The sequence below is a fragment of the Lycium barbarum genome, chromosome 7, assembly GCF_019175385.1.
Source record: "Lycium barbarum isolate Lr01 chromosome 7, ASM1917538v2, whole genome shotgun sequence".
Lineage (NCBI taxonomy): Eukaryota > Viridiplantae > Streptophyta > Magnoliopsida > Solanales > Solanaceae > Lycium > Lycium barbarum.
Window position 1 is genome coordinate 41,800,454 of NC_083343.1, and position 14,301 is coordinate 41,814,754.

The 14,301-nt window shown below is 36.3% G+C and overlaps 1 long non-coding RNA gene across 1 annotated transcript; it reads left to right on the forward strand.

Annotated features, from left to right (window-relative positions):
- The first annotated feature begins 711 nt into the window (after positions 1-711).
- LOC132603412 (uncharacterized) lies at positions 712-4,353 on the forward strand. The gene is made up of 2 exons (XR_009568226.1): positions 712-1,008; positions 1,341-4,353. It is a non-coding gene; the product is annotated as an uncharacterized LOC132603412 (long non-coding RNA).
- The last annotated feature ends 9,948 nt before the right edge of the window (positions 4,354-14,301 follow it).

Here is a 14,301-nt window from a genome sequence, read left to right on the forward strand (position 1 = left end):
GAAGTCATTTTAATGGTGAAGATGAAGACATAATTTGGTCTTTTAATTTTAAGACTCATTTAATTGGGATTGCTGACATGGCCTCTTACGTGGCAATGTAATGGGACACAGTGGACAATCCTGGCCCACGACATTGGCCACAGTGGACAAGGGTTAAATATTGCAACTATTCTAACGGTAGGGGTATAAGTGGACTGATAGCATAACGAGGGATAAATATGAACCATTTCTCAAAGTAGAGGGGCAAATCAGACCCTTTTCCCTTTTTTTTTATTACAAATTAGCAAAACATCATATTTTTATAATTAAAAATTACTAAAACATCATACTTTATAATTAAAATCAGTCAAAAATAATATTGATATTCCTATATCTATATTAGCATTGACATTTTTCCTTTAATCCTATTTATTACCAAATTAATCATCTTTTTATTTTTAAACTAAATGTTTATATTATATTACTTGTATTGTAATTTATATATATATATATACATTTTTGGGAATTAATTAAGACAAAGAGGCATATGTTAATTAATTGATTGAAATAAAAAAGGATTAAAATATAACTCATCTACCAAAAACTTGGGCCAAATCCTATTCCTTCTACACCAATTAGTAGCCCAACACCCCTAGCCCAATCCAATTGACCCGACCCGCCTTAACACCTACAACTAAACCACCCTAACCCCAATTTTCCCAACCAGAACCAAACGACCCCTTCCCTTATCTCTTCTCACTTCAAGACCTAGATACCCTAGCCCCTTCACAGCCATCACACCCTTAAGACCGTCAGTTAAATGCTTCCCACGCCGCCGCTTCCTCACATCACCTCATCTATCACCTTTTTCCTAACGTTTGAGAGCTGTCACAACTCTGTTGATGTCTGCGAAAGGGATCGAAGATCTTTCGGGTTGAAGCTTACTTTGTCTTCAATTCCACGGGTATAGACACAAATCGACTCAAACGGCTCGAAAGGACTCATCCCTTCACATCACCTTTGCAAAAGGTGCAAAATTGACTCCCTCTTCACCATTTTTTTCTTCAGAATTCTCTTAAGTTTCCCACTTTTTTATTTGTTTGAAATTCAAACTCAAAGCTTCTCAAGGAAGCCGTTGAGTCCCCCTAATCTCAGCCTATAAATACAAACCCCTTGGCTGTGTTTAAGGAGAGAAGTTTCTTGATAGCTAAAAAATCCCCTTAAAGTTAACAATTGGAAAATATCCCCTTTTCTTTTCAAGTTCACAACTAGAGAAAATCTCTCTTTACTATAAGCTTGGATTCTTAGAAAATCAACTTTTAACTCTAAGTCTTTTGGCTGTCTAAAAATCTTCTTTCAAGTTCTCGGCTAAACAACAAACTACTTCGAGCGGATTCGAGGACTCGACGACGACAAAAGCCTCAGTTCGCTATCCCTGTCCCAGAGAAGGTCAGTAATCGACCTCAACTTTCCTTTAATTTCAGTTTGTAGATAAATATGTAGTTTCCGGGATGTTATCGTACTTCGTTTGATTTTCTATTTTGAGGGTATATCTAGAACCTGCAAATCTTGTTTCCTTGTTTAGATTTTTGTTTAAAGGGGATTAGAATCAGTGTTCTTCTTCTTATTTTGATGAAATCAGTATGTAAAAATGGCCTTGAAGTGAATTAAGAACGTTAAGGGAAATATTTCCTAACCTGTCGAATACATGAACAATTGCATCGCTAGTTTAAATTCTATTTTAAATTCTTTTAAAAAAAATAATAATAATAAGAGGCAGACTACTTAGCTATGGTTTTCTATTATGAAATATGGGTTGTTGAGAACTAATCTATTTTGGTAAGCTCTGTTAGACCTAAGTGTGTGTTATTCCCCTATTGAGTATCACAGGATTAATGAAAGTCTTTTAGTTTTAATTACAATGTTGTGATAAGTTTCTTGTTGATCGTCTTTTCTGCTTGTTGTCCCTATGTGATAAACAGCACCGTATCTTTAGCTAAATTTGTATATGTAGTGAAGGCATGTTGTGAATTTATGTTATGATTGCTCTTGTGATATACACAGGGCTTTATATTTGAAAAAAAAAATACTTGCTTCCTTTTCTTTGAAGAAATAAAAAAAAAAAAAAAAGACTAAGTCTGGGATCTTGTAATAGACATGTAATATAGGCCTGTAGGTTGTCTTGTATTTATTTATAAGAACGGATCATGGAAAATTGTTTAAAGCTTGATCATTATTTGTTTCTCTTGTGTGTCCATTTTAAAAATAGCAAAAAATGTGAAATGGATAAGTTGTTGTGTATTACCTGACTCTGAATGGGACTTATCTTGAGTTAGTGTTGTGTTATGTTGTAAGATAAAAAAAATGAGATTCTGTTATTGACAATGAATAGTTTCTGTCAAACACCTTGTCTAGTATCTGAACCATCCTCTTTGGTTTTGTGCTGTTCACGTTACTAGGAATGGTATTTTAATTCAATGGGAGGAACAACATGTTGGTAGAATCTGGTTTGCCCTTTTTAAAATGTATAGTCATTTGTATTCTTAGCCTATATTGCTAGCAAACTCTTTTCAAGATAACAAGTTACGAGAATTCTAAATTTTGGGTAGATTTTATTATGAGTTTCTTAGTTTCGCTGCAGGTTTTTGATGAACCCAATCATTCACAAAAATAAAAAATCTAAAAGTTGTTTGCTTGTATATTTAGTTGTATGAATGAAACATCAATACTTGAATATAGTAACTATCTTTGTGTTCTTATGAGTTGTTGATGATGTGAACTTGTCTAAAGGAAAAATTTGCTAAGATTTGTGAAAACTTTGGCTGTTTATTTTTCTTTAAAAATTATAGGCGATAACATGGATTAATATATCTTTTATGAGCTTTGTTTTACAAGCTGAACTGGCTTCTTGCTGGAAAAAAAAAATCGAAACTGCTAAGGACGTATTCATGACTAAGTTACTATTGTGTCTTTTCTTCTAAAACTAGCAAATGTGTACGATAGTAAAGTGGTCATGCATTACTTAAGTTTTGGGAAAAACTTATCTTAAGTTGATGTTTTGTTATGTTAGAAGGTAAAAATGAGTTTCTGGTGTGAATTTTGAACACTTTATGTTAAACATGTGGCCACCCTCTCTGGTTTCATTTTTTTATTCAAAGTCATGTTGGCATGATGTTTGGCTTTGTAGAAGGGATAACTTAGATTCTTGTTTTCCTTGTATGATGCAGAATACGATGAAGGAATTCCCTCATAAGTCTCGGAGGTATAGACTAATGAATTGGTGGTTAAATAGATATATGTAGTGTTGTGTCATTCATAGATTAATAAGGAATAAAACAACTGGAAGATATGATAGTAAGTGTCCTTATTTCTGTTTAAATAGCTTAATAAGTGTGAGAGAGGTCTTGAAATATGTCAGGATTATTTTGGAACATTCATGAAGTTGATAAAACTGTATTTGTTTTGAATTAAAATGCAATGTTACTCTGTTCTGTTTTATCCTTCCTCTTATTAAAGAATCTGAAAATTATGAGCATTAGAATAAGGCAATATAAGATTTGGAATATGTTCTTGAAGTAACACGAACAATGTTTGTTCATACTCGTCAATATGTTTAAGTCCAGTGTCTGTTTCTTGTTTCTTTTGTGTGTCCCTAAGGTGTTGCTAGCATGAACTTGTAGAGCATGTTGGGTTTGCTAAGGTTTATTTTCTATCTCATCACTGGTTCTGTTTTGGTATCGCTCCTGGCCCCTTTTTATGTCTTGAAATAAATTGAGATTCTGGTGAATGATAACTTTATGCAATTTTTGAGTTCAAAAAACTTTATCATGTTTTCTTAGTATTTGTGTGCTTTCTCCCTAATACAAACTATGGGTATTTTAAGTTATTGAATATGCTTGGTTTATTTCAAACTTTTAATGACAGTGAATAGCATAAATCATTCTTTTCGCAAATTAAATGGACACTGTGTTGGAAGATTTCTAGAAATCTGTTTAGTCTTAGCGTATAATTGTATATATCTTGCTATTTAATTTGAGGATTCATATGTTTGTCATAAGCTGCTAATCCTTATCCCTTTTTTTTTACATGGAACACTTGGAGCACCTTGGGAGTTTACTATAACCTGCGTCTGCTCCACTCCGTTCCTCTCCAGTCACTATTTCTTACTTCTTGCGTTGGAATCTCCTAGTTCGGCATTGGATTCTTGAAAGAGATGTCCAGCTTCTTCTCTCTTCTTTTGGCCTCGCATTTCCTTGTTATTGTATTTGTTGCATTACTTGAACTAACAGTTTCCTTTTGAGTTTTGGTATTGATACACTTTTGTTTGTGACTCAATTTTCTATAGAACTTTCAGGTGTGATTTGGCAAAGCTTAGTCTTTACTTCCCTTTTCTCTTTGGGTATTGGATTGCGTATACTCACAGATAATAGACCTATTTAGAATTTTGGTTTGTCTTTAGTCGATTTTGTAGGCTACAATTGGTTTCACAAAGAGATAAAATATGAGTTTTTCTTACAAACTAATGCTCGTTGACCAGTTTTCTCCAGGAGATTTCAGCAAGAAATGAAAAATACTGATTTTTTCGCAAAGGATAAATGTGTGAGCTTTTAAGAATGCAAAAGCATATATTGAAGGATAAAATGGGACTTCTAAATTGAAAAATACTGATTTTCATAGGAAAAATAGTGGCTGAATTTGAGCTTGGTCTTTAACAGGAATAGGTTCCCAATGTCCTTTTTTCAGAAATTGTCTATTTGATAAGCTAACATGAGCAGGCCCAAATTCTGCAAGTTTAATACAAGAAAATTATATTAGGGCTCAAGTATAGTGGTCCAAGTATTTTCAAGAACTACAAGTAATATGTTTACATATACTATCTTATTTTCATTAATTCCCTTAGTCGCCTTTTATGTACCTGTATAATATCATCATGTCATCCATAATTATTTTTTTATTATTTGCTCGTTATTCTATATTACACATACTATTATATAAAATAAACGTCCTATATATTTTCCACATACATGCATTATCATTAACTACTTCAACAAATGTGCATACTCACATAACATAATCATCTTAAAACTTTTTTTTTTTTTTTTTTTACAAATCATTTTGGGAGAGTAGTTTCTTTTTGCAGTTCCTTAAAAAATTAGGTAATAATAAATAGATAAGTAATCCCCCACTAGTGGTTAAACTAAGTTTAAAGACTGTCTTCGGATAGGCTCTGAGGGATGCTTAACACCTTCCCCTCGGTGTAAATAAAATCCTTATCTAGAATCTCACGATTTCAAAGACTAAAAATGGAGTTTACATTTTTACAAATGGTTTCCTAATATTTCCTAAATTTAGGTGGCGACTCTGAAATTTTTCAAAACCAGAGGAAACATAGTCATACGTTGTGAACTCGTTTTAATCCGTTAAAAATAGGGCATTAAACCTTCATCGTAAACGCATGACATGCTCGCGAACGCGATGGTTGGTTGACCCGGGCCAGACCCCATTTTCTTCTATGCGAAAGCGAGCCCCTGCTCGTGAACGTGACCCTACTGGCCCACTAAGCATCGCGAATGCTTGCCCTCTTCGTGAATGCCAGCGACACCAGAACCATTGAAAACCAACAAAACTGGTTTTGACTCCTTCAACCCGAAATCCCGATACTCATCCGGTACCTCCCAGATACAAACTAAATATGCATCTTAACAAAAAAAATGCGACGAACTCACCCGCGTACTTAGAATTTTCAAAAGAGACTGCCTTGACCCGATCAACCCCAAACGCCTTAAAATTAACTTTCCAACCAAAAGACCAAAATACCCCCGAGACCGTCGAGAACAAAACCAACTGCTCAACCAAACTATAATCGACATTCCAGACCTAATGGAATCAACGAAATTTCCAAAAAGATGAGTTTACCCCTGATGTTGACTTTGGTCAGCCCAACACTTATGAAACTCCAAAGTTTCCATTTTCTCACCCAAAACATATCTGATTGCCTCGAGAATCATGCCACCCATCCCCATAAATCAAATATACTCTAACAAACTTAGAGGAAAGATCAAAAAGGGTAAAATTGTTAAAATTACTAAAACGACCTAACAGGTCATTACAAATCTCCGCCTGAGTTGTAAGTAGTTTGATCCGATATGAAAAGAGTCAACTTAGTCAAACAGTCCACAATAACCCATATAATCACTAAATTGTCACGACCCAAATCGATGAGCCGTGATGAGTGCCCGACCTCTACTGATCAAGCACTCCTAAACTCGTATCCGAACCTCACTAGACAACATGGTGGCCCATTTATGACTTATAACTGAACTGAACGCTTCTGTAAAAATAACATGATAAGCTCTACGTCAAGAATTCACAACCAACGCATATACATACGTGCTGAAGGTAACAGTGCAAGCCGACTAGGCTGCTACATATGTTGTACAACAAAAATAGGAATCGACAAGGATAACCTAACATCTCATCTACATGCAACTGTGTACAGACCTCTATGGAACTCCACGTCGTAACCATGTATACATGTCATAATAGCAATACCAAAATGGACTGCATCCCCGAACCAGCGCACTGACTACTGCTGGGTGGAAGTCCTACTGAGCTAGATCGTATCTCTGTCTACCTGAACCTGCGGGCATGAACGCAGCCCCCCGAATACTAGGGGAGTCAGTACGAATAATGTACTGAGTATGTAAGGCATAGAAGTAACATAAACATAAGAATCATGAACTCAAGAACCAACTGACTGTCTGTATGACTGAGTATCTGAAAGTATTTGCATAAATCTGTAAACTGACAATGCCTCTGTGGGTGCCCAATATGTATGCTCTCAATGATAATCATGCTCTCTCTCTCTCTCTATATATATAGGTCATAGTGCCAAGGAACGTTCAGCTCGATCCATATATCATATAATAGTGCCGAGGAACGTACGACCCGATCCATATATAATAGTGCCGAGGAACGTACGACTCGATCTATATATCATCATCAAGGTGCACCAGCTGATCAGGTGGTAATGCGTATATAACGCCTATCCCTTTCCCCATACCCCATATACATATAATATACGCGTATATAACGCCTTCTGGTCATAGGTCAATAGGCATATATATGAATCAATGTAATGCATATGTAAAAAATGAAATAATAAAACTCTCAGAATAATATGATGTCCACTAACTCTGGTGGACAACTGCTGCTAACATTACTAATACATGGAATCTCAAGACCCATGAACAGAAGGAACATAATAACAGGGGTACGGGATCATCAAAGACTGAATTACTCCTAGTGCTTCTAAGAGTAGAGTAATATGGAAGCTCATTTACTCGCTTGTTCGTTCATATCATAGGATCATGCCAGAAATGAAAGAAGGGACAGCCTCAATATACCTGGAACGAACTTCTTGACTTTCTGACCTACTTCTTGTCTTGCAATCTACATAGGATAAATCGTAGTCTCGTAATCTACATATAAAATCAATTATACTGTTGTTAGGATCATCATCATAAGATTGTCTTAAGCCTTCAAATTAAATCCTCTTAAAATCTGCCGAAATTCGGGCAGCATCTCCCATGTTTATATCCCTAGCCCGAAATCATAATATCAAGAACTAACAACAACAACAACAACACTAACATCAACAACACCATCATCAATACCAAAATACTCCATAAACATCCCACACGATGTTTATTCAATTTCTCAACCAACAAATTCACTATACGACCACTTAATGGTTCTATCTCCATAAATAAACCTAAATCAATATCAATAAGGAGATATTCATACCTTATTCTTACTAGAGAAGAAATATCTTCAATATCCTCCTTGAATCCAAGCCAAGATCCACCGCAAAACGATACTACAGTCACCACCATACGTCACCCGAGCCTCGATTAATGCTCGCCCACTCAAAATCACTCCAATCCTTCAATTTTGTGACACACACACCCCTATGTTTTTTGAGCTTTTTGGGGAAATATTTGGTGGAAAAATGAGGGTTTTAGCCCTTACATAGCGTGTGGAAGTCGGTGGAAACCGACTTAAAAAGTGCTCTTCGCGTTCGCGAAGAGTTACTCAGGGCTTCTCTTCGCGTTCACACCACTTTGGTCGCGTTCGCGAAGGGTTAGTTCCTACTCTGTAAGTTCGTCTTAAAATACTCATAACGTTTTATTCTGATGTCGGATCGACGTGCGGTTTGTTGCGTTGGAAACTAGACTTCATGAACTTCATTTTAGGCCTTTACTTTTCTTCAAAAGTCTTCATATGCTAAAAGATATTCTTTTCCAAAGTTGGCTCATTCTTGTCGTTCAAAGTAGCACTCATCTTCTTCCAAAGTCATACTAACTCAACTTCTTCCACTCATTTCATTATAGAACCTTCCAGAATTCCTTATGTGCATCCTTTACTCATAAAATATACTCAATAATGCTTCGCTCCTTATATTCCAAAGTTATTTTACTTAGCCATAGTTCAACATACTTATGTTCAAACTTGATAAGTGCTTTTCTAAAATTACAGGGTTTAACATTCCTCCCCCCTTAGGAACATTCGTCCTTGGATGTTGAAGTAGAACTCGTTTGATGTTGTTGTCAATATTCTTACCTGCATCTGTTGGTATTTACTTCACTGACTTGTAGTCTTGCCCTCGTATGCGGAACTGAACTTATTCGAACTACGCAACTTATGATTCTTCTCACGGTTCCTTGGAGACGACACACCCTAATTAAAGAACCGTAACCATAATTTGCAGGCTTACGACGCTATATCGATTTGTTGGAGCGACAATCCTTTCCTGTTTATTTTTAGGGTCTGAACCTCTATATTGATGGTCCATTCAATCTTTCCTCATAGTCCGTTGGTGATTTCTAAGAACTTATCCATTAACCTCATCATTTCTTATGAATAGTAATCAACTTGATATTTAGTTTTTCCTTCATTCTTACCCCTCTGGGCTTTACCCTCTATTTCTCAGTTGATTGCCAGTTGTATTTGGAGCTCTTTTGCTGAAATACTACTTTGTTTCTTGTCCACATACCGTTCAGTTGTGCCAGTATTGACTGATTCTGCTCAACTAGTTAATATTTTCCTTAACCCTTTTTTGGATTTTCTTACACTGAATCTTTGGCATTCCCATTCGTACTGCAGCATTATTCGATGATGTTTTACACTGGAACGCGCCTCAATTTCTGAGGATTAATTTTTCTTGGATTCCTCAGTTTCTTCATATGAGCAATCACATGATTTCTTCCTAATACATATAGAGTCCTTCCTCGTGCAACTACTAACTCATCATCCCTACGCGCATGTAGACTCTATATTCATGGCTTCACAATTCCTTTGGTATCTCATGATTACTGTTGTTTTACTACCAATGGGTGTATTCTGGAGTTCACTGAATTTCCTGCCCAATAAATTTTTAAATATTTTCCTCCTTCTCTTGTGACTAAAATTTATGCTCGTACTCACAGTTATCTTTTTTTCCTTATCACCAATTTGTCTACTAGTTCTTCATACTCTATCATCCACATTGTCTCTTCGACCTCTGTCGTTTACACCCTTCTATGCTGGCTTACCCAATACTTACCATATACTCTTAATCACTTTTGGTCCCATTTTCCTTTTTGTGCCCTTTTTAATATGTCCGAAATTCTTACTCCTTTGACCTTTATGTATCCTTCCTACGCTTCACAGATATTCCATGCCTTCATCCTCTTGAAGTTTAACTTAATCTTCCCCCTTAAGGATACCCTCAGAAACTGGTAATATAGTATCCATTGCTTCCTCGTATCAACTGAATCGATTAATACACTACTTATGCTCGATCCGGCTATTGGTAATTCTTGTACTTATATCAAGAATATCTCGAATCTCTTCTTCAGTGATCTTCTTCTTTCAATTTATCCTTGAAGTTGATAGTCCTTAGTACGACTGATGAATTAGAGATAAATTTGGAAATTTGCCAAAATGTAAACCAGACTCCTTACCACGCAGTGAATTCAAATCAGTTCAATTGTTTCTTGGTCTGCAATTTCAATCATTGATATCTAACAGAACCATTATTTTGGTTGCTCCATGAGGTTTCCTTGTCACTAGCTTTGCTCCAATCAGACGCATCATCCTTTTATTACCTCCTTTGAGATATTTCTTGAACTCTTGGCCTTCGCTTGATTCTTACCTGATAAGTCTTCCCTATAATCTAGCATATCGTATTTGTTGCTTGAGTTTATCAGCCGCGCATATGTTCGAAGTCCTTAAATACTCATTTCCTCTCTTTACCTTTTGCGATTGAAGATTTCTGTCTGTTCCCTTTCCTATACTGACCTTATCTTTTAGCCAACCCCAAATCTGATTTCTTCTTTTAATACCATTGTAAATCGATGTAATATCGCATCTATTTTCCATAACCCACTCTTTCATTCGCCCAGCTCATACTGTTCTATAGTTCTTCTTTACTAAGTGATTGCACCATAGTCAGGCGTCATAGTTCTTCCAATATCTTGTCGATTCTTGTCCTACTCACAAATACCTATAAAATACTTCTTTTGTTCCTCTTTTCATCCCTTTCTTATCTTCCCTTTTGATGCCATAACTTATTCATATTTATACATATCCCTCGTATATTCATCCTATTTCCTTTATAATCGAATTCTGATACTCCTTGTCAGGACTCTTCCCCCATGCCACTGATGTTTTGCCTCTTGGCTTGACTCATTAACTTATTAACCTTCCTCTTGTCCTTGACGGTTACACAACTTCCTTTAACCAATTCACTAGTGCACTTTTCTTACTTTCGCTCCTAGGGTCTTTCTTGACTTCCCTTGCTCATAAGTGCTCTTCCCTACTTGTCATTCGGTAGCATTGGCCCTAGAATTCGTAGAGTATTCCATTCGAAGTACGAATCCTTTCATAAAACTTGATTATTCTTTCTTAAGTTATATCCATACCTATCGTTATTATACTTGTCTCCGGAATCTTCGCATCCATCCTGTATCACATTTTGCCACACTCTATCCGAATGGCTCTTTGCCGCTACTGTCGCCTTAACCCTTTTCTTGGAGACCTTACTTGATCCTTATTAGCAACATACTTTCCTTGCTTACACCCCTATTCTTCTCATGACATCATAGTCTCCTTATTCTCATATGCACATATTCTTCTTCTCCCTGGTATTGTTGCGTTATGATTGTCCAACTTTAACATTCGAAGAAAACAACATCAATATGCTCTCTAGCACTTGCTACCTGAACTTCAATACCTAACTCAATCAGTACTTTTAGCATATCGCAAGATCGATCATAAGGGCAAGCATAATATTTAATGTGGCCACACATGAGTTATCATTTACATCGCTTATTAATACCTCACTTACAGAACATCCCAATGCTGTTTAAAATTGTCTTGAATCTGTAGCTTTAATACATCTCCCCTATTTTGCCTAGCTAGCCAGACTCATACCTCACGATCATTTAAAATTCCAGTCGCAAGGCTCATATGCTCCTAGTTTTCCTCGGGCTATTCTCGTTTCTCATTTTTTTTTTTTGCATGTCTGAATATGTATGACTTCTTAGAATATTTTCTAAGCCCTGATTATGATCCTCTGGCAATATAAACTTGATGAATAATCTCCACTCGAACACCTACTCTCCTTTCCTCTTTATTCATAAGCCAACATCGCTCTTATTTTTCTATCGTCAATTGCCTTCACCACATCTGTCTGAAAAATCAAGGTAAACCTTCTTATAAGGATCACATCCGTCCTTTTTACTATTGAATGGTCTTTTATCACATATCTTTGAAAAATCGATTTGAAGTTCTACTGGGAAATCCAAATAAGGCTCTGTAATGCATTTCCCCAACATTGGAAAAGTTCCTTACTTTCGTTGTTGGATAAATACTATTGTAACCTTCGAAACTTCCAATATCTACAAGATTTCCATAACCACAAGTCAACACATGCGACTGCTTTTCATTCCTAGTCCTGGAGTTCCTAATGGTAGCAGAAATGTCTTAGTCATAATTATCTATAAACACTTCAATTATCGATTTCCTTAAAATCCCATTTGTCAACCATCAAATAACATCCCGTAATAAGCACACATAACATAAGGAATTTCAATAAAAAGACCTATATACCTGTAGCCGGCCTGTCCTAGTCCTCGTCTGGGGAACTGTGAAGTGAAATATCCCTTTTATCATCCTCCCACCATCTACTCGTCTGACCCTTCTCATCTCCCCCATCAGAGTCTGAAGGGTATGAATACTCTGGCAACTCCTGATTAACTGAAGGCCAAGACTGAGGGCTAGAATACTCCATAACACTTACACTTGTGGATGCTCTGACGTAATGCTCAATCATAGGAGAAAATGGAGGGGCCAAATCTGGTGTAGCCTCAGGAGCCTCCTACTCCACTGGTATCTCATACGAACCCTCAGACGGGTCCGTCTCATAGCAATCCTTTGACGGATCCTCCTCCATAGAAGTCACAGGCTCTGGGGGAATCGTCTCAATATCCTGAGAAGGATCTGTCTCAATGGAGTAACTAAGACTCCTCCTAATCTATCCTGGTTCCCGTGGTCCAGAGTCCATGCTGGGGGCCTTCCTTGCACCCCCACCATCAGAAGCCAACCTCTTCATCTATATCAATCTATACTTACCTACAGGAAAAGATGGTCGGGAACAATCTTTCCTAGACTCTGGCTCTATTGCACGATCTAAGATAGAAAAGAAGGTCAATGATTCCTAAATTCCCCACCCAGCCTCCTGTTTATAAGTATGGCGCGCTTCACACCCATAAACACGACTCTACTGTACACGGTCTGTAGCCAAACCTGGGACAGAACTGCTCTGATACCACTTCTGTCACGACCCAAATCGATGAGTCGTGACGAGTGCCCGACCTATACTGATCAAGCACTCTAAAACTCGTATCTGAACCTCGCTGGACAATATATGTTATATCCCGTATTTTATACATTCGGATATTTCGAGGTAGTCGCGGTAAGTTAAGGAAATGACCATCTTCCAAAATTATTTTAATGTACAAGTGGGTTATGAATATTATTTATGAATTCTATTAGTATGGAAATATTGAGAAAGGCTAAGGGTAAAAAGGGAAATTCACAAAATGGTTCATGGTAATATTGTGGAAGGCTAGGGGCAAAATGGGAATTTCAAAAAAAAATAAAAAAAAATTCAAGAGAGTTCTTGGAGAACCCCTTGGTCGTGTGTTATATGTATATATATATGGAAGGGTGATGACAAAATAAAATAATTAGTCATCTTTTATTTTAAAGTTTAAGAAACTTCAAGAAAAAGGCCATGTGTTCACATGGTATTGGAAGGAACTATATATATATATATATATATATATATATATATATATATATATATATATATATGTGTGTGTGTGTGTGTGTGTGTGTAGAGAGATGACCAAGCAAGACACATAGTCATCTTTTATAATTCTAGAAATTTGAAGAAAGAAAGAAAAGATAAGGGGAGCTATGTTCGGCCATGCTTGGCCAAGCAAGGACCTAGAGAAATTAATCAAGAAAAATAATTTTCTTCTAGTGTTCCACCTAAATTGAAGGCCCTAATTAACGTGGGGTGGTTGTTGAAGCAAGCAAACTATTTATTTGTGCAACTTCAATCCTAGCCGAGAAAGGAGATGAGTTGAAAGAGGTATGTGTCCAATCTTCTTTTATATATGTTATGGATGATTTGTGAGTGTTGAAGTATGTGGAAATGGATGAAATTCATAAAATATGTATATGTATGATGTGGCCGAATGGAGGAGGTGATGGTGTAGATATGATGAATTAATTTTATTTAGTGTTTTGGTTGTTATAGATGTGGATTCCATGATGAAAATGAGGATTTAATGGTTTGAAATGAAGTTGTAATCATTTGCGGATTATTGAAGAAGTTAATGTGATATTAGTATGGTTCCTTATAATTATAAGAATAGAGTTGCTAATGTGTAGGTTGTAAACATAATTCATGAATTTGGAAGTGAGACATGTGTTTGGAAGATTGTAAGTTGGGTTGTTGTGATTGAATTTGAAAGAAGGAAATAGGTTGTTATGGTTCTTGTTGAATTTGGAAGGTTTCGGGTGAAGTAGTATGTCGATTGGGTTGTTTTGAATATTATGTGAATTGAATTGAATATAAATGAAATGTCGTTGAATTGAATGACAAAGGTTGTTAATGTTAGAATGCGTCTTGAATTGATTGTTGATGTTGTTGGTACGATTGTTGGTATTGTTGTTGATAGTTTGGCCGAGTTAAATTCTCGGATTGTT